A 27,053-nucleotide genomic window follows, 5' to 3' on the forward strand; every position below is an offset into this window, starting at 1 on the left:
ATATGTGCATATATAATTAGGTTAGCACATTGCACAGAATTGGGTTTGAAGTTATAATACCATATTTTCTGGCCTTTTTCTCACAATTTTCAATGCATAAGATTTGTGGATCTAGAGCATTCATTTCCATTGCTATGTAATGTTTTGTTTATAAATATAGTTACATTTATATGTTCATCTTCTTGTAAATCATACATTTTGACCTACATATATTTTCACATATAATTATGGTAAAAGTATATGTACAATGACATAATTTTAACCATTACTATTTTAAGATAATTCTGTACGTTAGTCAAAAATTCCTCATGCCATAGTTTTAATGACAATGTTGCATTCATTCTTGAATCATACTTTCCTTAAGCCGTTCTCTAATGATAGAATTTAATTTTCCTCCAGTTTCCTTAACAAGAGCAAAATCATGAATAGTTTCCCCAAGTTTTTCTTTAATGCTATGCTTTTTTTTATTATTTCCTAAAAATAGTTTTCCAGAGATAGATTTATTAAATCTAAGAGAATATGTGTTTTAAGGTATTCTATTACTTACTTCAAATTGCTTTTGCAAAAGATCTAACTAAATTTTACTTCTGCCACTTGTATATGAAAATAAGCTTTTGCCTACATGCTTTTATTCTGAAAACAAATACACGGAAAACACAAACTACCAATTTTAGGCCAAAGAAATTTTGTTATTCCATCTACATTAATAAAATGAATGATGACTTGTTATTTATTTTTCCTCTTTTGGGATATGCATGTTTATATAATTTCCCAATTTAATCCCACTATATTTTTCTTTTTTTAAAGAGGCAGGACTCTTCATTCTTCAGTGACTCATTTGATCATGCAGATGTTGCCAGCTATAAAATGGTTTGTTTTCTTGAACTGAATTGATTACTTTCCTGTGGAAGAACCCAGGGAAATGAATTCTAAGTGATGTGGCTTGTCCAATTCCCAGAGGCATAATGATTTCCCTAAGAAGAGTTATTTTTGGTGATGAATTATTTTGAGAAGAAAATATTTATATAACTCTGCAAAGTCAGTTTTCACATACAAATTTACTCTCCTATGTTATATAAAGAGTTCAGTTGTGAAATTGCCTCATATTTTTCATCACTGACATTTCAATATCCTTTTATTTCTTTCTAGTCTCTTTTTCTGTTCTCCTCAGCTCCTTCAAACCAACAAACATTGGACCCAGACCAAATTTCTAAAGGTATTTACTTAGCATTTTTTACCCCCACAAATGAGTAAGAATTACTTTCAAAAGCCCAAGCCAATGAGTTGGATCTTAGCATTACATTCACAACACTCACTTTTCATTTCCAATGACTTCTCTTAAATCCTCCATGTTCTACTTACACAGTGCATGAGTTCTATTTAATCAGACTTAGTTTTACTACAGCTACTTAGTAACAAATAGAGGTTTTAAGGATGTTCAAAGGGGTTATAATTTAGTAATTTATTGCTGTTTAGTTCAAGGGTGCAGAAGACAAACTAGCATGGATTAAAATTACATCTGTGCCACTTTTAGGTATATAATATATTGCTATATATGGCTACAAACTTCTCTGAGGTTCAGCATTTGGGAACTGAATGATGTAATTAGATACAGAGTTTATCACAATGTGTATCAGAGAGGAAGCATCCACTCACTGGTTGGGATCAGATATCATCAAAGCACTTTTAGTATTTTCTGTTTCTCATATTTAGAGGGAGGATATCAAAAAGACATTCTTAAAAATGAAAACAGATTGTTTAATGAAATGTGTATATTCTGGTTGCTAAATTAGCAGAGTAATTATTTCCTTGATATTTACTTTTTTGGACTCATTAGGCTAAGTACTATGGTAATAGTTTCTAAACTGTTTCACAGATTGGAAAGATCCTGCAGACTTGACTCAGGGGTTAATAGCTACAAAGACCCAATGGGTGGGTTTTTTTTTTGTCTTTGCCAGAGTGGCTTACTTTTACTTTCTTTTATGTAGGGAGAGTATTTTGTCTTTTGAAGGAGGCTGCTGTTTTACTCACGGATGACAAAACATCTGAGATTGGTTTTTCAATTTTCTGATTCTATTAGCTATTTTGGATTATGGGCAGAAACAGCCACACAGTTTCTCTGGGTTCCCATGCAAAATGAAAATGAAATGCCCCTTATTCAAATTTATGAGGAATTTTGACGAACCTGAGACTCCGTCTAAATGAAGGGCCTTGGGAACCTGCTCAGGTGACACTCATAAAAGCTCACCCTGACGATGGGTGATGCACAGGTGTGGGTAGACACATATGTACAGCATTCTACTCCTGGGGCTTGACCAAGGCCAGCAGACAGGGAGGCCACGTGAACTTTAGAATCATCATCTTTCTTCTCCTCCGTTCTGCACCATGTGATCAGCTTCTCAGCCATTAACTAGCTTGCTGGCATTGTCTGCATGACTCATACCACCACAGCCCTGTTCTGACGCAAAGCAATGAACAAACTAATCAGTTTTAAAATGTTAAATCAGGAGAAATGGAAAGTATTTGAATGACTGTATGTAGGTAACATTTATTCTTCAAATGTTCTCCAGTTCATTAAAAATTAATTGGATATTTTACAACACATTTAAAATTGGACGAATTGGCTCTGGGAGGTATCTATCCTCAGGAAGGAAGAGATGGTTGGAATCACTGAAATTACTCAAATCATTTTTGCTGCAGTCTCAATGCTGTATCTCTCTCTAAAGTCATATGGACTAATGTGGTGGTATTAGAAGACCGTACCTTTTTAGAGATGATAGGACATTAGGCAGAACCCCCAGGAATGGGACTAATGCCCTTGTAACATAAGGCCAGAGGATAGCGACTTCACAGCCAGTCTGGGGTGTACATCACGGGGATTCTGTCTAAAAACAAAAACAAAAACAAATAAACAACCTCCCCAAAAGGCCCCAGAGAACTGCTTTACTCCAGCTACCATGTGGTGACAGAGCAAGAAGGAACTGTTCATAAAAGAGGGAAGACCCTCACCAGACACAGAATCTGCTGGCCCATTGGTCTTGGACATCCAAGATTGCAGAACTGTGAAAAAATAATCTTCTGCTGTTTATAAACTACTCAGTGTGCAGTATTTTGTTATAGTAGCTTGGACAGGTTAGGGAATTATTTGTACTTTAAACATGAATAGATATTCATTCATCCTTCTGTGTGCTCCGTTTAGAACTTTATATACCTGTAGACAAAGATTTTGGCCCAGAATCACATAGGAGCACAGGAAGGCATAATTTAGATAATCAAGGGTTAGGAGACATGGAGTACTTTCCAATATTGTTCTGAGAAAGCTTCATTTGGTCTGATTCCATAGTTAAGGAGAAACTTCCTAGAGAATGGAAATGCTGGTTTTGCTAAAAATTCCATTGCTAGAACATAATCTTGTTTATAAAAGCCATTTAATAATCTGACACATTTTTATTGGAAATAATATGCAGATAATATAAGTAGTTGTAAAAATAGTAAATATTTGTATCAAAATAATCCAATCTAAAGAATAGGAATTTTAATTATTTATGGGCAAATAAATGAGATTGGAACCTATTCTTTATGAAGTAATAACATCTTTGTGAAGTCCTTTTAAAAGTCTCAAAAATAATGAACGGTAGTAGAATCTGTCATCAGTTATATGAATTATAAAGTTTTAAGAGTTTTCACTGTTTAAAAACTTTATAAATATACCTTTATTTCAAGATATATTCCTAGTGTATACATCACTTCTATTATATTTCATTAACAGATGATGCAAAGATATTTATCAAAAGAATTATCATAGTAACTTTAGTAGAAAGAAAACATGAAAAGAAACTCGAGAAATATTTATGTTATATTATTTGAGAGGAAGTATTAATACTATTGTTTAATTGTATTAAGAAAAGCAATAAAGTATAATTAAAAATGCTTGGTTTAGAGATCACTAGTATTTATTACTGAATTAATTAATTAAGGTCTTTCTTAGGTGTTTCATTTTCTACTAACTCCAGCAGAGATATTGTATTAAGGAGTCTTTCTAAAACTAAAAGTGCTCTCCATTTTATAGGTCAGAAAAGGGAATCATTTTAAGACATTTTTCACCACCAGTTCTCATATATCTCTTGGAAGGAGCTGAGCCTGAACACAACTAACCCTTTAGTGCTTTTCATCTTCCCCCATGTGCTTGCATTATAATGATGGTTTTTGCCACCCACATAGGGTCTTACTTCACCTAGGCAGTACCAATTATCTTTCTCCAGAATCACAATAAGAATCCTAACTACCAAGATCTTTGCTTCCTATTTATAGGAAACAACACAGCTTCTTTACCTTTAATATATGTTCAGAAAAATTTTCAAAAATTATTATTCAGTTCTAATATAATGCTTTATTTAGTAAGCAGTATTTTTTGAGGTTTATAGCATGGCGTTATTGATCTTCTCAGAGCATTAATCTATTTATTAGTACTTTTTGATTTCTAAGGTTACAACTTCTTTCCATAAGTCATACCAATTTATTATGCTAGGGAGCTTTTTGGCAAATAATTACTGCAGGTGAGTAGAAAGATGAAATCAACCCAAACCACCCAGTTTTCTATCTTTGATTAATCTTAGGTCTCAGCTATCTTTAATTACACAAATGGATCTATTTATGTAGAAGAAATGGGACCAAATTCAAACTTTTAAAATGGACTTGTAGGGAAGTACATTTTAAAGTTCTCATTTGAAGCAGGACAAAATTGAATGAAATGACTTTATTTAAGACACATTGAAGTTACAAGTCATAAAATTTTTGATACAGTGTCACACAGAAACTCACATTGAATGTCAGGTTATTAGAAGCAGCAAGTGAAGGAAGAATAAGAAGTGCCAGAACTCCAAACAGGGACCGGCTAAGGAGCAGAGCAACACTCTACATCCACATCTACGTCTGTATCTATACAATGATATCCACATCTATATCTAAAGTCTTTGTCATAGAGCAATGGGTATAGGATGACAGGTGGTGAGTATTATGTACATGTCGGCCAATTCAAAATAAGGATATCCAATCAGACACAAGGACCGAAGACAGGTGGTTGAAATCAGGGCACAGATTTTCTTTCTGCAGGTAGAGGACAGAAAAATAGTCTTGGCCTTAACAAATATTTAATACTAGGCATGAGACAACAGAGGAGACAAACCCAAGATTAACATTGTAGAGTCAATGTGGGTAGAACATTTTAATAAAAGTATTAGTAGAGTGAGATTGGTTTTATTATCTTAGGAGTCATCTGTTCTAGTTATTAATAGCTACTGAGTGAGGCAGTCTTTACATGTGATGTATTCAAAGATTACAGTACACAAAGATGGCATACAATGCCATTCCAACAAGTAGACATAGAGCAAATATTACTGGCTTAGTGAGAGTAAATAAGCCTAATGATCCTGAATGGCTTCATATTGTACTGTGAATGTGGACCAGGCTACTGATACTTCTAAAAGGTTTAACCCATCTTCTAATGAAAAAGTTTCTGCACTCAACATGTAAAATGAACACAATGTATTGACTTATAATTAGAAACAAAATTTCTATAAATTTATATGGAGCTTTAGACATTTCAATATATATCTTTGATAATATCTGTTGAAAAATGAACGCTGGTATTTTTAATTTGCAGATGAAGAAATGTATTAGAGATAGCATGCTTAATGCAGTTCAAATCCCTAATATGGCTGAAATCAATAAAAAGCACTATAAGTGTGTCTTCTGATCATTGGTTAAATGTTATTGATAAATAGCTAGCATATGTGTACTATATCTGTCAGATACTGTGTCAAAGCTAACAGATTCTCTTGTCACCTACTTTTCCTTACTAGTTACCTATTTTTTTTCTTACTTCTTGAAAATGTTTATTTATTAATTATACTTTTTGTTTTGCAGTTCTCTGGACTGAATCCAAGGTCTCATGCTTGCTAGACAGCCTCTCTATCAGTTAAACTATGGCCCCCTACAGCCCATTTGTTTTTATTTTATTTTTGAGATAGGGCCTCACTTACTTTGTCCAGACTGGCCTTGAATTCATGATCTTCTCACCTCTGCCTCCTAAATAGCTAGGATTACAGGATACTCTTGATTTTTAATGAAAGGTATATGGAGTACTTAATCAGGCAATTTACTATGTCATCTTTTTAAAATACTCCATGTTTGAAACAGGAAATGATGTCTATTCCACTGATAGAACACAAGTGAAGGAATGCTAGTCAGGCATTGGCAAATTTGATTTGGGAAAGGGACAGAGACAAAATAGTACAGGCTTTGCTCACCACAGTCTCTGCCACAATTATACAACTCTGCACACAGACATAACGTAAACACACCAGTATGGCTGTCTTCTAATAATATTTACTTACAAAACAGTACCCTGTTCTATGAAGAAGTGAGTACCTCTTGATGGTAAAAGAACATAAATGGTCCAAAACACACAGAGAAATCTTCAGCTTATTCCTCATATCTTTTAGAAATCATTCTAATAGTATCTGTTTACATTCAATATTTTCTACCTATAAACCAAGAACTTTGGGAAAATAGGTCACTTAGCAAGAAATAAAAATGTTGTAGAAATAGTCTTTGCATGATGATATTCATACTATTAACAGCATACATTTTATTAACTATTACCATATTATCCGAATTTAAGGTTAATATAATGGGAAAATGGAACTTATTAGAAAAGTTTTTGTATATGTATAAAATACACAAGTAATAAAATGTTTCTAGAATAATGTTATTGAACTATTGACATTTTTATAAATTGAAAGAAAAAAATCTTGAAATGCTTAGATGTTGGTGAATTCTAATATCAATTTAAACATGTTTTTGTGAAGTGTATGTATATCCTTAGATTTACTTAACTTAATTTAATTTTTAATATTTCTCCAAGGTTATCAACTCTCAAAGCATACTTTAATTCTCTTAAGGATTTTAGCAGAATATGAGCATATAATAAACAGTAAAGAATTGCTACAATAAAATTTTTAATAGTGTGCATCTCTCTTCGAAATCACCATCCTCAATGTATTTTCTTTAGGTGTTTCTTGAAATACCTGGAAAAAGTTGATGCAATTTAGAAATCAGTCATCCTCACTTATGACTTTTAGGCCTTTCTGTGACAGAAAGCTTTTACACATAGCCAGGTGAGGGACAAAAACAAAAATATCCCATGGAGATTTTTCTACGTTCACAAAAAGACTGAGATACTTCAATTGATGACTAGAATTCTACTTAGACTAATTTGTAACATTTGTTCTAACAATACACTCAAAATTGAAGACATGATTCAATAATTCATATTCAATGTTAAAATGCAGATTTATATCATATAATGAGGAGAACTCAGGAAGTAGAATTGCTACTTCTTGTATAAACATTTATCTAATTTTTTCATGAAGTCTTTTATTTTGTTTTCAACATGTATAAAAGAACATGAAAGAGGTTCACTAATTTTTCTCATTTATATATTTTCCATTTTCAATTTTATGCATTTAAAATAACTTGAGTAATGCATAAAGGAAAATAATTAAATATATACTACAATAATAAATATAATATAGAATAATATAAAATGTTAGTTTTGGCCAAAACTACCTAAAGTATATAAAATATCTCTGTATTATTGTAGAGCACACATTGTGTTTTGTGCTGTTGTTTTATTTTATTTCTTGGGCTTTGGTGACAGGATCTCACTATGTAGCTCAGGCTAGCCTCAAACTGAAATCCACCTGCCTCAGTTTCCTGAGTGCTGGGAATTATAGGTGTGGGTCACCAGGACCAGCAACATCTTGTTTTCTGTTTGGTTGATTTTCTGACCAACAGTTAGTCCTTTTGATTTTTGATATAGGAATAGTTGAATGATTTCTCATAGGAAAACATTATTTATCATCTTTTCATATAGTATAGGAGCAAGTATTTTATCTAGGCTAAGCTAATCATGGTTGTTCCTTTCCTACAGCCAGATGCTAAAAAGGCCATGGAGCAACTGGAGGTATTTTTTTAATTGTGTCCAATAACAACTAAAACAGGATCTTACTGTATGGTGACCCCAAAGTGTGAGGTGAAGTCAAGAGAGGAAAGAAGAGAACTGCACCCTCATGAAATTATTGAAAATTTCAATTATATGAGCTCATAAATTTCACCCTTCTACTTAACTTGTTTGTTTGCTTTTAAGCATGTTTAAGAGTATTTTTGTCACTTACAACTGAACAAATCTTCATGTGTATATCTAATTTCTACAGAAAGTAAATAGGAGTCAAGTATTTAGTTTCCTTTTAGTATCTTTGACTATGTCTACATCTATCTATCTCTCTCTCTATATATATGCAATTATGATAATTTTCATAATAGCCTATGATGGTTTAACTAAATATAAATTATGTGGTTTTATAACTTTTGTCATACACAAATTTAATTAAATAATATGCTCTATTGCTCATTAGAAAAATCTATGAAATTTTAAGAGATCCGTAGTTACTAGAAAAATAACACCAATCTATTCTTCATTTTAATAAAGTGAGATAACAAATATAGAACACAGAATAATAGACAGAATGTTCTAATTTTTAGTGACCTAATTTAAATAATCTTTTGAGAAAATAAAAAAAGTTCAAATATTTCAATGGTAAAAATAATATAAGGCTTAAAATTTCACACATGAGGGAAAATTCCATAAAGGAGACATTATTTCATTTTGTCTGTTCGAAAAGATTAAAATTTAGAGAAGAATGAACTTGATGTTCTTAATTACTAGAGAAAATAAAAAGAATAAGTAAAGATGTTGTGATCTAGAAGTTCGGTATCTGTTTTATGTCCAGGTTTCCTTTTCCCCTGAATTTCAGGATAGTTTTTCAACATTGTAATCTAAACTATTGATTTAATATTGATCATTACCATTTCTAGCCTTTATGAACAAGTATCCAGTATCCCAAAATTCAGAACTCTGAAGGCCAAAGAACCTTGAAATGCTTAATTTTATATGCACAGAAACTAGAAAATGGCTCTTAATAGCATGTTGGTAATGACTTAAGTTTTGATATTAATGTTTTGGGTATACATTCCCTATGTGACCAAGATATTTCACTGCATTACCTTAAGTCATTCTTGCATGATTTTATTTTACTCAAGAGATAAACTCCAGTCTCTCCACAGAATTTCAGGATAAATTAATTATAATAAATGTTTTTCAAAGTAACTCCTCAAGTACAGAATAATATTGTATGATGATGAAAATACAATTAAGAATGTGGTATTCATTTCAATAAAATGTAAATTGATTTCCATTACAATAATATAATAGATATTTTACAAATTAGTTAGGCAAAACCCAAATAATCCCCTCAAAGAATATCCCCCTAAAAGGTAAATGTTATCATCTAAAACAGAGAATGATGTTTAGTTCCCCTCACTGGATTAATAATTTTAAGTTACTCAACATGCAGTTTTGCTAAAAAGTAGCCACTAGATACATATGGTTAATGAACATTTTAAATCTGACCAGTAAAACTAGGGGACATAATTTTCAATTTTATGTAATTTGTATACATTGAAATATAGAAATTAAGTAATGTTAAATATTTTCTCTTAAAGACAATCAGTTCCATGGTGACTACATTTCAGTTTAACCTTTGCATCATATTGTAGTGTACATTGGGAACATATATCATTTTTAATATCTCAACATAAATGCATAGCTGATCTAACTGATATCAATGGCTCAAGTTTCAATTTTTAAGCATTGATGTATATTGCAAATATGCTCGATCGATGAAGTGTTTATTCTCTTGATGCATTCATAACATGATGGCATTAATGGGAGTGGGAAAGAGTAGGTGGTGGACCCGAGTTGAAAGAAGTAGGTCACTGGGGTAGGGAGGCAGTGTGCATGCTTTTTGGCTGTATCTTGCCAGATCCTTCCATCTGTGCTCTGCTTCCTATCTGTCATGAGGTGAGCTGCTCCCTCTGCTTCCTGTCAGCCATTAGATAAAGAAGGTCCTTGTCATATGCTCTTACCACCTTAATGTTCTGTCACACGGTGTGTCCAGACTCAACAGAATCAAACAACCAGGGACTGAATTCTTTGACACCATGAGCCAAAATAAATTTCTCCTTTTTGATATCAGGTACTTATATCTTTATGTCAGGTATTTTGTCACAGCTACAAGAAAAGTAAGACATTATTACTTTAACTATACTACAATCAAATTATTTGAACAGTTAGTGTTAACTTAGAATAATGATGAAAATTGATGCATAATTGAGTGGAGATTCCACTACATTAGAAGTTTGTAGTTACAACAGCAAACAATAAATGAAAAGACTGGCAGGAAGTATATTATAGATTGCATAATGAATGCAAGATTATTTGCTAAAGGGCAAAATAAAAAAACTTGTTTGAAAATTAAATTAAACTTGTTTAAAAATTATCTACTATAAAGTAGATGAGTTATTTTTAGCAAATAGTAAAAAGTGATTATTTATTGATGTGACTTTTCAACTGCAAAATGTATACAATGGCTTAAATTCTTGCATGTACACACACACAGGTGTCAAATTATTACTTTTATTAGTGAAGTTTTATTATAAAATTATGAGGAGAAGAGTAAAATTTGTTTATTAGAAAGTGAAAGTTCTTCAATTAAGCCAACAAAACATTTGCTTGTGGGATGTAAAGCAATTCTAATCATATGAAGGTCAATTGCTACAAATGTCTTAAAAAAGTACAATTATCTAACAAGAGATACCACTCAGTAGGAGTGTGCTTTGTCTTAGAGAACTTACAAATATATGGTGATAGGGTAGATTTACCACCTAAAAATCAAATTTGTGAGTTAAGTTTTTTGAATTTGGGGTATCTATGAAGGAATTATTTCACCTGAATATATAAATAATTATTTCTTCTATGAAGAGTGCTGTCTCAGCTATGATAAAATAAAAATAAAAATCCAACTGCATTGGAATTTTATTGTTTCATCCCCCTCTGTGGTGTTTGCCAAATAATGGTTCTTAGTTCTCTGAGGCAGATCCTAGGAAAACATTCTGATTACAGTTGTTAAAAATTGTTCAGAATAAATATCTCAGCAGTTTGTGATATTGTTGAAAGAAATAGATGGTTCTTTAATGATCTGTGTTCTTTGCCAATGCTTATAGATTGACCTATAGAAAAAATTTTGCAACAAATTACTGTGCTGTAATTTTGACTTCAAGACTTTTTACAAAGGAAATTATTACCAAATTTCAAATACCATAGACACAAAGAAAATAGCAGCATAACTCTGTTTATTCACTGCTACTCTCTATGAACAGCCCAAATGTGAAACTCCAAGGAACTGAAAGGCTACCTATCACTTAACTAAGCAGCAATGATAATTTATGTTGAATTTAAAATTTTCAGAATATAATAAATAATATTTTACACATTTTTCTAAAATGAATCTAAATGCAAATTTAAAATTTAATCAATAGTGTTATGGAAATTGAATAAAATAACTTTGGGAAAAATTTTAGAACATTTACGGATATCAATATAATTATAGGGCAGAGAAGAATGTCATATGCTTATAATTGCAGCTACTGTGGAGCTGGAGACAAGAGGACCATGGTTTGAGATTAATCCAGATTAAAATTTAGGGAGACCATATTGCAAGAACAATAACTCAATTAATAAATGGACAAATGAATTGGCCAGTTTTCAACAGAAGGACAAATGGCCCATAAATACATGAAGAAATATTCAGCATCTTTACCATAAAGGAAATATAAGTAAATATGACACCAAGATTCCATCTTACCCCTTTCAGAATGACTATCATCAAGGAAACAAGTAAAAGCAAATGCTGATGAGGATGCAGAGAAAAGGGATTCTTTCTTTTATATTCTTTTTTTTTAATTTTTCTTTTATTATTCATATGTGCATACAAGGCTTGGGTCATTTCTCCCCCCTGCCCCCACCCCCTCCCTTACCACACACTCCGCCCCCTCCCTCTCCCCCCCCAATACCCAGCAGAAACTATTTTGCCCTTATTTCTAATTTTGTTGTAGAGAGAGTATAAGCAATAATAGGAAGGAACAAGGGTTTTTGCTGGTTGAGATAAGGATAGCTATACAGGGAGTTGACTCACATTAATTTCCTAGCATGTGTGTTACCTTCTAGGTTAATTCTTTTTGATCTACCCTTTTCTCTAGTTCCTGGTCCCCTTCTCCTATTGACCTCAGTTGCTTTTAAGGTATCTGTTTTAGTTTCTCTGCATTAAGGGCAACAAATGCTAGCTAATTTTTTTAGGTGTCTTACCTATCCTCACCCCTCCCTTGTGTGCTAAAGCTTTTATCATGTGCTCAAAGTCCAATCCCATTGTTGTGTTTGTCCTTGATCTAATGTCCACATATGAGGGAGAACATATGATTTTTAGTCTTTTGGGCCAGGCTAACCTCACTCAGAATGATGTTCTCCAATTCCATCCATTTACCAGCGAATGATAACATTTCGTTCTTCTTCATGGCTGTATAAAATTCCATTGTGTATAGATACCACATTTGCTTAATGCATTTGTCAGTGGTGGGGCATCTTGGCTGTTTCCATAACTTGGCTATTGTGAATAGTGCCGCAATAAACATGGGTGTGCAGGTGCCTCTGGAGTAACCTGTGTCACAGTCTTTTGAGTATATCCCCAAGAGTGGTATTGCTGGATCAAATGGTAGATCAATGTTTAGCTTTTTGAGTAGCCTCCAAATTTTTTTCCAGAGTGGTTGTACTAGTTTACATTCCCACCAGCAGTGTAAGAGGGTTCCTTTTTCCCCGCATCCTCGCCAACACCTGTTGTTGGTAGTGTTGCTGATGATGGCTATTCTAACTGGGGTGAGGTGGAATCTTAGCGTGGATTTAATTTGCATTTCCTTTATTGCAAGAGATGGTGAGCATTTTTTCATGTGTTTTTTGGCCATTTGAATTTCTTCTCTTGAGAAAGTTCTATTTCCTTCACTTGCCCATTTCTTTATTGGTTCATTAGTTTTGGGAGAATTTAGTTTTTTAAGTTCCCTATATATTCTGGTTATCAGTCCTTTGTCTGATGTATAGCTGGCAAATATTTTCTCCCACTCTGTGGGTGTTCTCTTCCATTCAGAGACTATTTCTTTTGATGAACAGAAGCTTTTTAATTTTATGAGGTCCCATTTATCTATGCTATCTCTTAGTTGCTATGCTGCTGGGGTTCCATTGAGAAAGTTCTTGCCTATACCTACTAACTCCAGAGTATTTCCTACTCTTTCCTGTATCAACTTTAGAGTTTGTGGTCTGATATTTAGATCCTTGATCCATTTTGAGTTAATATTGGTGTGGGGTGAAGTTTTTGTTGAAGAGGCTGCTATTTCTCCATCATATATTTTTAGCTCCTTTGTCAAAGACAAGTTGGTTATAGATGTGTGGCTTCATGTCTGGGTCCTCTATTCTGTTCCACTGGTCTTCATGTCTGGTTTTGTGCCAGTACCATGCTGTTTTTATCGTTATTGCTTTGTAATATAGTTTGAAGTCAGGTATCATGATACCTCCAGCATTGTTCTTTTGACTGAGTATTGCCTTGGCTATTCATGGCCTCTTGTGTTTCCATAAAAATTTCATGGTAGATTTTTCAATCTCTTTAATAAATGTCATTGGAATTTTGATGGGAATTGCATTAAACATGTAGATTACTTTTGGGAGTGTAGACATTTTTACTATGTTGATTCTACCAATCCATGAGCATGAGAGATCTCTCCACTTTCTATAGTCTTCCTCAATCTCTTTCTTCAGAGGTTTATAGTTTTACTTGTAGAGGCATTCACATCTTTTGTTAGTTTTACATCTAGGTATTTGATTTTTTTTTTGAGGCTATTGTAAATGGAATTGTTTTCATACATTCTTTTTCAGTTTGCTCATTGTTAGTGTATAGAAAAGCTAATGATTTTTCTATGTTGATTTTATATCCTGCTACCTTGCTATAGCTATTGATGATGTCCAGAAGCTTCTAAGTAGAGTTTTTTGGGTCTTTAAGGTATAGGATCATGTCATATGCAAATAGGGATATTTTGACAGTTTCTTTACCTATTTGTATTCCTTTTATTCCTTCTTCTTGCCTAATTGCTCTGGCTAGGAATTCCAGTACTATGTTGAATAGGAGTGGGGATAGTGGGCATCCTTGTCTGGTTCCTGATTTTAGAGGGAATGGTTTCAGTTTTTCTCCACTAAGTATAATGCTGGCTATAGGTTTATCATATATAGCTTTTCTAATGTTGAGGTACTTTCCTTCTATTCCTAGCTTTCTTAGAGCTTTTATCATGAAATGGTGTTGTATCTTATCAAAGGCTTTTTCTGCATCTATTGAGATGATCAAGTGGTTTTTGTCTTTGCTTCTGTTAATGTGGTTTATTACATTTATTGATTTTCATATGTTGAACCACCTCTGCATCCCTGGGAAGAAGCCTACTTGGTCATGGTGAATAATCTTTTTGATGTGTTGTTGAATTCGGTTTGCCATTATTTTGTTGAGGATTTTTTCATCAATGTTCATTAAGGAGATTGGCCTATAGTTCTCCTTTTTGGAGGTGTCTTTGCCTGGTTTTAGGATAAGTGTAATACTGGCTTCATAAAATGTGTTCGGCAGTTTTCCTTCCCTTTCTATTTCGTGGAACAGTTTAAGGAGGGTTGGTATCAGTTCTTCTTTAAAGGTCTGATAGAATTCAGCAGAGAATCCATCAGGTCCTGGACTTTTTTTTGGGGGGGAGACTCTTGATTGCTGCTTCAATTTCATTTTGTGTTATAGGTCTATTCAGGTGATTAATTTCCTCTTGGTTCAGTTTTGGATGATCATATGTATCTAGAAATCTGTCCATTTTTTTAAGATTTTCAAATTTATTTGAATATAGTTTCACAAAGTAGTCTCTGATGATTTCCTGGACCTCCAAGGTATTTGTTGTTATCTCCTCTTTTGCATTTCTGATTCTACTGATTTGGGTTTTTTCTCTCCTAATTTTAGTCAGGTTTGCCAGGGGTCTATCGATCTTTTATTTTTTCAAAGAACCAACTTTTTTTTTCATTAATTCTTTCTGTGGTTTTTTTGGTTTCTAGTTTGTTGATTTCAGCTCTTGTTTTTATTATTTCTCTCCTTCTATTTGTTTTGGGATTAGCTTGTTACTGTTTTTCTAGGAGTTTGAGATGTATCATTAGGTCATTGATTTGGATATGCACTCATGGCTATAAACTTTCCTGTCAGGACTGCCTTAGCTGTGTCCCATAGGCTACGGTATGTTGTGTTTTCATTTTCATTGACTTCCAGGAACTTTTTAATTTCCTCTTTTATTTCATTGATGATCCATTTTTCATTAAGTAATGAGTTATTTAGTTTCCAGCTGTTTGCATGTTTTTTTTCTTTACTTTTGTTGTTGAGTTCTATTTTTACTGCATTGTGATCAGATAGTATGCACGGTATAATTTCTATTTTCTTATATTTGCTGAGACTTGCTTTGTGCCCTAGGATATGATCTATTTTGGAAAAGATTCTATGGGCTGCTGAGAAGAATGTATATTGTGTAGAGGTTGGATGAAATGTTCTGTAGACATCTACCAAGTCCTTTTGATCTATCGCATATTTTAGATCTCGGATTTCTTTATTAATTTTTTGTTTGGATGACCTATCTATTGATGATAATGGGGTGTTAAAGTCTCCCACAACCACTGTGTTGGCGTTTATATATGCTTTTAGGTCTTTCAGGGTATGTTTGATGAAATTGGGTGCGTTGACATTGGGTGCATACAGATTAATGATTATTATTTCCTTTGGGTCTATTTCTCCTTTTATTAGTATGGAATGTCCTTCTTTATCTTGTTTGATCAATGTAGGTGTGAAGTCTACTTTGTCAGAGACAAGTATTGCGACTCCTGCTTGTTTTCGGAGGCCATTGGCTTGGTAAATCTTCTTCCAGCCTTTCATCCTAAGCCTATGCATATTTCTGTCGGTGAGATGGGTCTCCTGTAAGCAACAAATTGCTGGATCTTCCCATTTAATCCATTTCGTCAAGCGGTGCCTTTTGATGGGTGAATTAAGTCCATTAACATTAAATGTTAGTACTGATAGGTATGTGGTGATTCCTGTCATTTAGTTGTCTTAGTTGTTTGAAGGTTTGATTGTGTGTACCTAAGTTGAGGTTACTCTCTACTGTCTTGCTTTTTCTTTTCTTGTAGTTTGGTTTTGCCTGTCTTTTCATGGTTAAGTTGGGTTTCACTTTCTGTGTGCAGAAACCCTTGCAGAATCTTTTGTAGTGGTGGCTTTGTGGTCACATATTGTTTTAGTTTCTGCTTATCATGGAAGGCTTTTATTGCTCCATCTATTTTGAATGATAGTTTTGCTGAGTAGAGTATCCTGGGGTTGAAGTTATTTTCATTCAGTGCCCGGAAGATCTCACCCCACGCTCTTCTTGCTTTTAATGTTTCTGTTGAGAAGTCTGCTGTGATTTTGATGGGTTTACCTTTGTATGTTACTTGTTTTTTCTCTCTTACAGCCTTCAATATTCTTTCCTTAGTTTCTGAACTTGTTTTAATGATGATATGTCGTGGGGTAGTTCTATTTTGATCTGGTCTGTTTGCTGTCCTGGAGGCCTCTTGCATCTGTATAGGAATATCTTTCTCTAGATTTGGGAAATTTTCCGTTATTATTTTGTTGAATATATTATACATTCCCTTCGCTTGCACCTCTTCTCCTTCTTCGATGCCCATGATTCTCAAGTTTGGTCTTTTGATGGAGTCGGTGAGTTCTTGCATTTTCTTTTCACAGGTCTTGAGTTACTTAATAAATAGTTCTTCGGTTTTTCCTTTAATTACCATTTCATCTTCAAGTTCTGAGATTCTGTCTTCTGTTTGTTCTATTCTGCTGGATTGGCCTTCCGTTTTGTTTTGCAGTTCTGTTTTGTTCTTTTTTCTGAGGTTTTCCATATCCTGGCTGGTTTCCTCTTTAATGTTGTCTATTTTTGTCCTGAGTTCATTTATCCGTTTATTCATTGTGTTCTCTGTTTCACTTTGGTGTTTATACAGTGCTTCTATGGTTTCCTTTATTTCTTCTTTTGCTTTTTCAAATTCTCAATTTTTGTTGTCTTGGAATTTCTTGAGTGTCTCCTGTACATTTTGGTTGACCCTATCCAGTATCATCTCTATAAAATTCTCATTGAGTACCTGTAGTATGTCTTCTTTTAAATTATTCTTGTGGGCTTCATTGGGTCCTTTGGCATAGTTTATCTTCATTTTGTTAGAGTCTGGATCTGAGTTTCTGTTTTCTTCATTCCCCTCTGGTTCCTGTACTAATTTTTTGCTGTGGGGAAACTGGTTTCCCTGTTTTTTCTGTCTTCCTGTCATTGTCTTTGGTGTTGTTACTGTCCCTGTACTGTGTGCAACTAAGTATTTTCTAGCTTGTAATAATAACAATGGTAATATTTAGAATGGAAGGGTGAGCTGAGATGGAAAGCAAGAATTTAAAGAAAATGGAAAAACAAATATACAGACAAGAGGGAGAAAGCAGAACAAGGTTTCAGACAAGAAAGTTTCAAAGGTATAAACAGGGAACGTGACTGTACTAATTGACAGTAAGCTCAACAGACATTAGAGAGACAGAGAAAGAATTGAAAATCAAACAAAAAAAGATAAGAATAAAAATAAAAAATAAGTAAATGAAAGAAATATCTATATATAAATATGACTAAAATAAAATAGAAAATAGAAAATTAAAAAAAAACCCAAAAAACCAAAAAACCTGCAAGTTCAAATGCAGTGAAGTTTCAGTCTCAATAATTTGGGTGTCCATCTCAGTCTCCAATCCTGGAGATGGTGCCTCAGATGTTATTCTGTAGTTGTCTCATCAAAGGGGGTGCATAAAGTAGAACAAAACTACACACACACACACACACACAAAAACCCCACCAAGTGTCCCAAGTTCAAATGCAATACAGTTTCAGTAAGTTTTTCTGCTTGCAGCTGTAATTCAGTTGTTCTCTCGTCAAAGGTAGGGAGAAAAAGAAAAAAAAAGAGTGTGGAGACAGTTCTGAGAATGGTATCTGCAGCTGTGGCTTGCCTGCCCGCTGCTGTCATCCTGCTGTTGCTGGAGGCGTTGTTTATGCAGCTCTCTGGGGTGAGCTTAGCACTCACCTGGCCCTGCAGGCTGTTTGTTCAGAGTTCTCCTGTGGGAGAGCCTCTGCTACAGGCTTTCCCCTTTCCAAGCACTGGGAAAGGTGACAGTGTACCCGCGTTGCCAGGCCTGCGTGTTTATTTACAGTTCATGTAGGAAGTTGGTCTTCCCTCCTCTCCTGTGGAGTTTTCCTCCCTCCACCACTCTCACCATCCCCCGCTCCCAGCAGAGCCTCTCCAACCCACCCAGCTTGTTTATTTACAGTCCCGGGAAGGATTCCCCTGCCCCAATCTTCAGTGCTCAGTGCACCCCACCCTCTTTCCCACATGTCTTTATTGTTCTTATTGCTTATTACTCAGTTTCTCTTTTTTCCCCAGGTGGAGGTCAGTCTGTCCATGGGGCAATGCTGCTCTGGCCCAGGCTTGTCTGTGGGAATACCGCAGTACTGCAAAGCTCACCTGGTCCATGTCTTCCCAAGCTGCCTGGGCGCGGGTGACTGGTGGCCCGGGGATCCTCCTTGTTTCTCCATTTAACGTTAAGTGGAGATTCTCTGCGCTGGCTGGAGGTGTGGAGGGGTCAAAGTTTTGCCTCTTCTCAGTGATTTTGCCTGCAAAGTGTGTCTCCAGCGTCTCTCCAAGATTTCACTATAGGAATCTCGCTTTCTGCTTCTTCCCTCTAGCAGCCATCTTGGAATCCTCGAAAAGGGACTCTTATACAATGCTCATAAGAATGTAAACTACAGTAGCCACTGTGCACAAGTCAGTATGGAGTTTCCTCAAAAACCTAAAACAGAACTTCCACATGCTCCTGCTGTACCACTCCTGTGTTTTAATCCCATGGGATAGATCAGAATCAATAGACACTGGCTTATGCATGTTAATAACATCACTGTGGAACTGCCTAGTGCTCAGATGAATGGGTAAAGAAAATGTGATGTGTGTGTATATATATATACATATATATGTATACATATATGAATGATAGAGTATTATCTAGCTTTAAAGAAGAATGAAATTATGTCAGTTGAAGAAAAATGAAAAATGGATGGAGCTGGAGATCCTCATGTGAAGTGAATAACCCACACTCAGAAAGCAAAGATTGCATGTTTTCTCTCTTATGTGGAATCCAGACCTAAAAATTCAAAAAATGAAAATTAGGACATGAATGTAAAGGGGAGGCTGTTTGAGGTAAACCAGTGGGGGCAGTACAAAAAGACAATGATTAAATTATATTACCTGCATGTTTGAAGATAGAATAATGAAACACATTAAAATTATAGAAAATACAAATGTATGGTAAAATTAAGAGCAAAATTTAGAAAAACTCCAAGCATTGTGGAGAATGACTATAACCTCAGATACTGGGAAGGTGAAAACAGAATGCTTACAGTTTGGGGCAAGCCTGGGCAAAGTTATTGTGAAATCCTATATGAAAACAAACTGAAAGTAAACGGACTGGATGCTTGGCTCAAATGGCAGAGTGCTTGCTTAACAAAGGTGAGACCCTGAGTTCAATCCCCAGTACTGAAAAAAAAAAAAAAAAGCACACACATATATTTCTCAGCTTAAATACATTGAATTTAATATTAATAAATTTCCCAAGTTATTAAAATTACTTTGACAGCAATATATTTGAATACATAGTCTTCTGCCACCCAGAGACATAAAATATTCTAAAAATGTGATATTTTGAATATATTACATTTAAAAGAAAATATTATTTAAGTTAATTTAACATATCCCCTTTCTCTTGTAAAGTGGCTATCAGAAAATTTAAAACAACTATGCATTGCTTGCATTATATTTATTTTGATTGGTATTACTGTACAGCAGCTAAAAGAATTCTGATTATTTTTCTGGAATTGCCAATGGAGGATTTTTTTTCCTTCTTTAGTAATATTTGAAAAATCTGACAAGATTTTGAAGACTAAATTTCTTCCCACTCTTTTTAAATATTTACAAAACACAGAATCCTTATATAACTCTAGCTCTGTCTACAATAGTCCTGGATCTTGGACTTTCCAGAATACCGTAAATGAAAATACTTTATAAAGTGAACAATAGAATATGTCACGAAGTTAGAAAAACCTTTTTTGAATCTATAAAAATTACCATAATAGCTTAAAACAATCTTCATTAAGTTATCTGATTATGGACCAGTTTTCACTATCTTTATAGGTCGTATTACTTAATTTCTTTATATGGCTTTTCTAAATTGTAAGTTTAACTCTTTTCTTTTACCTTCTCTTTACCTAATTAAATTTCTTTCATATATTTTGTTTTTAGAACTCAGTTAAATTGTTCCCATGTTGCAATTAGAAAATATAGCAAGGGAACACTTTGTAAGTATATCAATGGTTATGCTTGCCTACATTGTCAGGTGGCTAAATGTACACACCAGCTTGCTTTGTGAAACTCATAGGAATGCCCAGGTGCTTACAGGGCCCAATTTCATTTTATTTCCTTTCTTTTTACTTTTGCTGAATGCTTCTGCAGAAGTAACAAAGCTCTCTCTCTCTCTCTTTTTTTCTGTGTAATGCCACTTTCCTACCATACAATAGGGAATACACTGGGGAAAACCATTTTACTGGGCTATATTTTTTCTTAGCTATGAACAAAATAGTTTCTTTTCAAATCTTAAAAGGCACCATATTTACGTTCCTTTTATATCAGTGTGGCTTTTCTGCAGGCTAGCTTACCCATCCTGGCCCTCTACTTAGCTCCAGTGAGCAATTTTTCCCTGATCAACAGTCCCAATTTGAAGCCACCTTGAATGTGTTTTTACTTAACATTGTGTTCACTTACCCCTTTGCTTTTGTTCTTTGACTCCTAAGTCAAGTGCCAACTTTTAGCAGGTGTAATACTGCACAATATGGCAACTGCCCTGATTGTATGGAAAGTGACAATAGGTCTTGCTTTCAGCATCTTCAGTTTATGAGTATCTCACCTGGCCAATATGAATTTTGTGTATATGCACCCCGCCCTTCGTCCAATTCAGATCCTCCTAGTTCCCGAGGCTGTTAATTGCAATTTTAGATGTTTCCAATTTCCTCTTTAAAATATTTTACAATACCAAGATTTTTAGGCTGAACTTCCATAGGAGTTCCGTTGACATCTTCTTTTTAAGGCTTAGAGATGCATTAAATAACATTCATAAACTATTTCTGAAAACAAAGTTCTATTTTGAGAGCCACCAAATGAGTGCCTTCAGCTAATAAGAGTGTGCAAATTTTAATTATACTCCTAAGAACACTATGCCTAGAGTTCTGAGAGAAATGACAACCATATGAGTATTTGCATTTACATAGCACTTGCTTATCAAGCATTTAAAGTATTTGAATAATATATGTGCCCAGATAAATTCTGGACAGGTGGCCTCTGAGAAATATTACCAGAGGCTCTGGTTTTATCTGTGTATTCCCTGTATTTGCTCAGAATTTTCTTTTCCCTGTAGGTCTCAGAAATGATCATTTTGCACATCAAGAAAGAAGAAAAATGATTTTATGTATCAAGTATCATGTAGTAATGCAAAATATTTGCCATTAATATTTTACAACTTAATGTCACAATAAAAGCCATTAGACAGTAATATTAAATCATAGAGAATTTGTTTCTGACAGGAATCCTTCAGAAGATCATCATCCTATAACTTGCAGTTAATCCTATCACTTCATTAATGTAACTTATACCTTGCTATAAGTAAAGAAAAATCACTGTGTAATTTTTCCCTGCTATCATTGTTCTACAAAACATATCTTGACAAATAATAAAAATAATTATGTTGAATGGAAGAGGTTAGGCCAAAAACATATATATTTTATGATTCTTCTTTTGTCAGTACTAGGACTCAAACTCAGGGCCTTTTGCACTTTCTAGGCAGGCACTCTATCAGTTGAACCACATCTCCAACATTTTTTGCTTTGACTATTTTGAGTCAGAGTCTCACATTTATTCCAAGGCATGCCCAGCATAGGTGGGATGACATGTATGTACCACTGTGACCAGACATCTTGAGATGGAGTCTTGTGAACTTTTTGCCCCAGCTGGCCTACAACCTCAGTCCTCCCTATATCTGCCTCTTGAGTAGCTAGTCTTACAGATGTGAGTGAGCCACCATGCCTGGATTTATGAGTTGCTTACTTAATACAATTTTAGAAAATGCAATTATAAACTGATTTATAATGACCTGAAAGCTATTAGAGATGGAGGTGGGAAAGAGGCAAGTGGCAGAATTACAAATGCACATAAGAGAACTTTTAGATTAGTGGATATCTTCAATATGGTGCACATTTGCAAAATATGGTCAAATGGTACAAGATAAATATGTGAGATTTATTGCATATCAATTATACAGCAAAAAATCTACTAAAGTTGCTTAAAATCATGCTGCAAAAAAGCAAGACTCTGTAAGTGATATAAATAGAAAATTAGTGCATTGATAACTGCAGTCATGAATATCTTGAACCAATGGAAATAAATAATTTTAAAATTTGGGATATCACTATATCTTCATTTTTTAGGAGGCAATCACTTTAGTCTTTTCTCATAATTTCCCCATATAGCTAAATATTGAAATATTACATCCAAAAATTCAGAATGGCTTTTGGAAACTAGAAGTCCAATTCATTTTTTGTAACAATTTTGAACTAATATATTAGATTATTGTACTAGTCTAGGAAAGTGTTGATCGAGCGAAAGCTTTTTAATGATATATATTCGATGAGTTAGTTTCATGCTAATTTGAACATAAACACCCTGGAGTTATAGATAATGAACTATATTAGCCATTTGCATTTCAGAATTTTAAAAATAAGGCCAGAATATATTTGTGTGATACCTCAGTGATTTCTCTTCCCTAATTACTTTAATAGCACCACTGATAGTACCAAATTTTCTGGGACTATTGGCAGAAATACAGACTTTATTTTTTAAATTTCAGAAGCAGTTAGAATGTGATTAGGTGGAATTCATAAAAGTTCATTAAAGAATAATAATGAAGTAAGTACTCAGGTAAGACCATATTTAGAAATATTATGTAATATAACTTCATAGTGTGTTCCTATTAGATTTTTTTATAAGAAGTACCCCTGAGGAATTTTTATTATTGCAAATGATGATTATTATTACATTGATAAAATTTCATTCCCTAAATGTGGTTTTATTATTGTGTGACAATAATTCTTCCTTTTTATGAATTTAAGATATTTATATAAACAGTAAACTTACTACACAAAGAAAATAAATTTGTACTTTAGACATATTCAGTTAAAATGTGTTTTATATAGGTAGATATACTTTTTTCTTATGATAGTAATAGATCATGAATAATTTTTCATAGAGGTACACAAAGTGAATTTTAAATTCTGGTGCAGGATGAACATGGGGACATTATCACAGACATAGATCATTAGGTACACTGACAAGTGCTTAAGAAACTAATGAAATTATATAATTAATTCCCATAATTATAAAAAGATAAAAGATCATTTGACTAAGCACATAATGTGAAGTATTTCAACTTAAATTGTTGGTTCAACTCCATGTTATAGTGATTAAAGATTTTAACATAAATGAAGAAGTAAAGTTTTCAACGTAGTGACCCTTTTGTACTAACAATTTTTCACTGCCAGCTCTCAATTGAAAGTAGATTCAGATCATTTGAACTCCAGACTTTTCAATCTTTTTCTGGAGTCTATGCCTTAAAATAAGTTGTCAAGCAATGCTTTAATATTTCTTGACTACTTACTCTATGGAGAGATATCTTTTAGTTTCTTTTATGTGCAAAACAGACTAACTTGATAAATAATCATTAACCTGGCAGAGTAAACATTTTAAAAACATCTAAGAAACCTAATACAAATTGATGAAGATAGATTACTATGAACAGATAATGCTTAATTGATTCTTGAGAACTTTAGTATTTTTCTCTGAAATAAAAATAATATAGAAATCAAATTTGGGCTGCTTATACATTACTGCAATTTTTGAGTTTGTGAGATTATATAAAGTTGAACATTTGCAACAGAATATGCAAATACTCAAAAATATTTTGCTACATTTTCAACAGTATGCAATTGATACTTTTTTACTGGAAATTTCTATATCATTAATGCCTTATAATAATTATAATGTTAACACAGGCTTTCAAATATAATCTATGATTACTATTTCTAGTGAAAGTATACTAGATAGAACATATCCTTTTCCTTTTGGAATTTTGAAACTGAGATTAATATTATCAGTTTAATATTCATTATACATTATAACACTGAAGTAAAAATACCTGTATTTTTTAGAGTAGCTCTGACTAAACACTGTGGGATTCAACAAATTCGCTCCATATCATACATACATACATATATATGTATATATATATATATATATATATGTATATATATATAGTGATAACTATGTACTGGGAACTGTGTAATTTGATCTGCATGTATTATCTCATTTTATCATATAACAATCGGTGGGACAGATTTTATAATCCCCAGTTGATACATACATAAACTGAGGAATTAGTTTTGCCAATTTTTCAAGTTTTGTGATTCATAAATGGTTCTGCTTCATCTCTATTGCCCATTTTCTCCATTTTTTTTCTTTTTGTAGGAATAAGGGCCAAAAAGGGTAAATTCTTTGCCCTCAAGGAATCTGTAACAAAGTATATAGTCTAGATACACCAATAAGGAGAGTTTAATATATTGTAATCTGATGATTAAGGACAATTTCTAGTGGGAAGCACAGAAAAAGAGAAACTGAGTGAGAAATCACTGGAGAATTTGAAGGTGAACATGAAAGATTCCTTGGTGATGTCCTGAGGGATGAGTACATATTCCTCACTCTAAAAGTAACAAGGGCTGTGTGGTATTGGCAGGGGTCGGGAGAAATAGGTGTTGTAGGCACAATGAAGCAAGACACCTGGTTTTTGCTAACCAATCCACATAGAGAAGAGTTTGCAGAAATATTCAGAGTACACGAAGAAGGTGAGGTGGGCCATGACTTTATCTTGTAAGCACTGAAAGTTTAAAGAAGTGTTATCCAGGCATGCATGGGAAGTATAACACTGGGGAAAGGCACAGAAGATTATCTTTGTACAACGATTATAGCTATGGAGTAGATGGATAGAAGGAGAGGTCAGGTGGTTCCCTGAAGCTGAAAAGGAAGTCAGCTTTTTGTGGTGCTCCCTAAAACACTGACTGCCACAACCTTGTGCAGACCTCCAGGGCAACATTTATTGCACCTACTGGAAACTTTCTGTCTGTTAGTTGAACATGGCAAAAGAGCAAACTAAACAATAGTGTTTATCAAAACATTTGGGTAATATTTCCTTTTTCTAAAGAATCACATTTTCCATGTATATGTGTATTATAACTAGAACTGGTTCATCTCTGTTTTTCATTTTCCTACTTTAGTCCCCTTCTTATGGTGGTTTCAAAAGGTTTAAAAATTCTATATTCATTCTTGTATAGAGAATACATCAAACACATTCACCTTCCTTTTTTTCCATTTTTTTTATTGTTCTGCTGGGTAGGGGTACATTGTGGCATTTACAAAATTTCTTATAATACATCAAATATAGTACCTCCATTTTTCCCTCTCTCTCTCCTATATGACCTCCCCTTATGTGACCAATTTTTCATCATATTCCTATATTTGTATTAGGTGCATATTCCACATATGAGAGAACATGTGGATTTTGGTCTTCTGAATGTGGCTAACTTCACTTAAGATAATGTTCTTCAGTTCCATCCATTTACTTGTAAACAACAAAATTTCATTCTTCTTTGTGGCTGAATAAAATTTCATTGTATATAAATACCACATTTTCTTAATCTGTTCATCAGTAGTGGGGTATCTTGACTGTCTCCTTACCTAGCACAAGAGTAAAAAAAGAAAGAATACACATACAAATACTCAGTGAGAACTTTTTAAAAATAAGAACCCTATTTTCAATCTATTCGTCTTTCAGCCGTTATTTATTGAATTCATACTATGTGGCAGGGAAGCTTCCGCCCTGAGCAAGTAGTCTTAAAGTTCCCTTCAACTTGACTAAATATTTAGACAGGCTTCTCTCTGCCTTTAAGTCCTTGAGCTCTCTTCCACTTTGGAAATCTTACAATTGTAAATGCTTTCTCTGTCCCTTTGAAAAGTATTTAAATCTTCTCCCAGTCTCCTGTACTTTTACAAGCCAGGAAATGTCATTCTCAAAAATCTGAAATCTACCTTTGAATAAAATCATTGAGGAATATAATGCTCTGTCTCCCAGTGTAGGGTGGAAGAGCAGGAGGCTAACTTATCAGGGGCCTTCTTGCTCCAAGGTTTAAAGAGCCTCCTATAGTGAACATGGGAATGAGTTTACTTTTCCTTTGGGTGAGGAAATTCGCATACACAGATGGCATATGATCATCCCTAATCTTCAGCTCCTTTATTTTGGCAAAGTATGGATATTTATGCTTGGTCTATGGACAGAGGTCATTGATGGCAATAGTAGCAGAAAAAAATCAACCTCTGTCTGCTCATCTTGTTCTTAACAATTCTGATGTTGAAATGATTAAAAAAACATTGAGAGGAGACAAAGGGGTGAGGTTATATATATAGAAAAGTTCTATAAGTAATTATAAGTACTGGACAATAAACTTAAACTTGAGCCATAAAGAAGAAAGACCATAAGGTGGATGAGTACTTTAACCAAAATAATAAAAAGCTTGTCAGTTCAGTCATTGCAGATTCCATTTGAGTTGTGTTAAGGAGTTGCACTGGACACATGGAAGGTGCTAAAATTGACTTAGGAAATTTGTCTTGGATTTACTAGCCACAGGTTGGTGAAACGATTTACCAAGGTGGGAAGAGTAGGAGAAAGCAAAGTTTATGAGTG

Source organism: Castor canadensis, chromosome 4, assembly GCF_047511655.1.
Source record: "Castor canadensis chromosome 4, mCasCan1.hap1v2, whole genome shotgun sequence".
NCBI classification, from domain to species: Eukaryota; Metazoa; Chordata; class Mammalia; order Rodentia; family Castoridae; genus Castor; species Castor canadensis.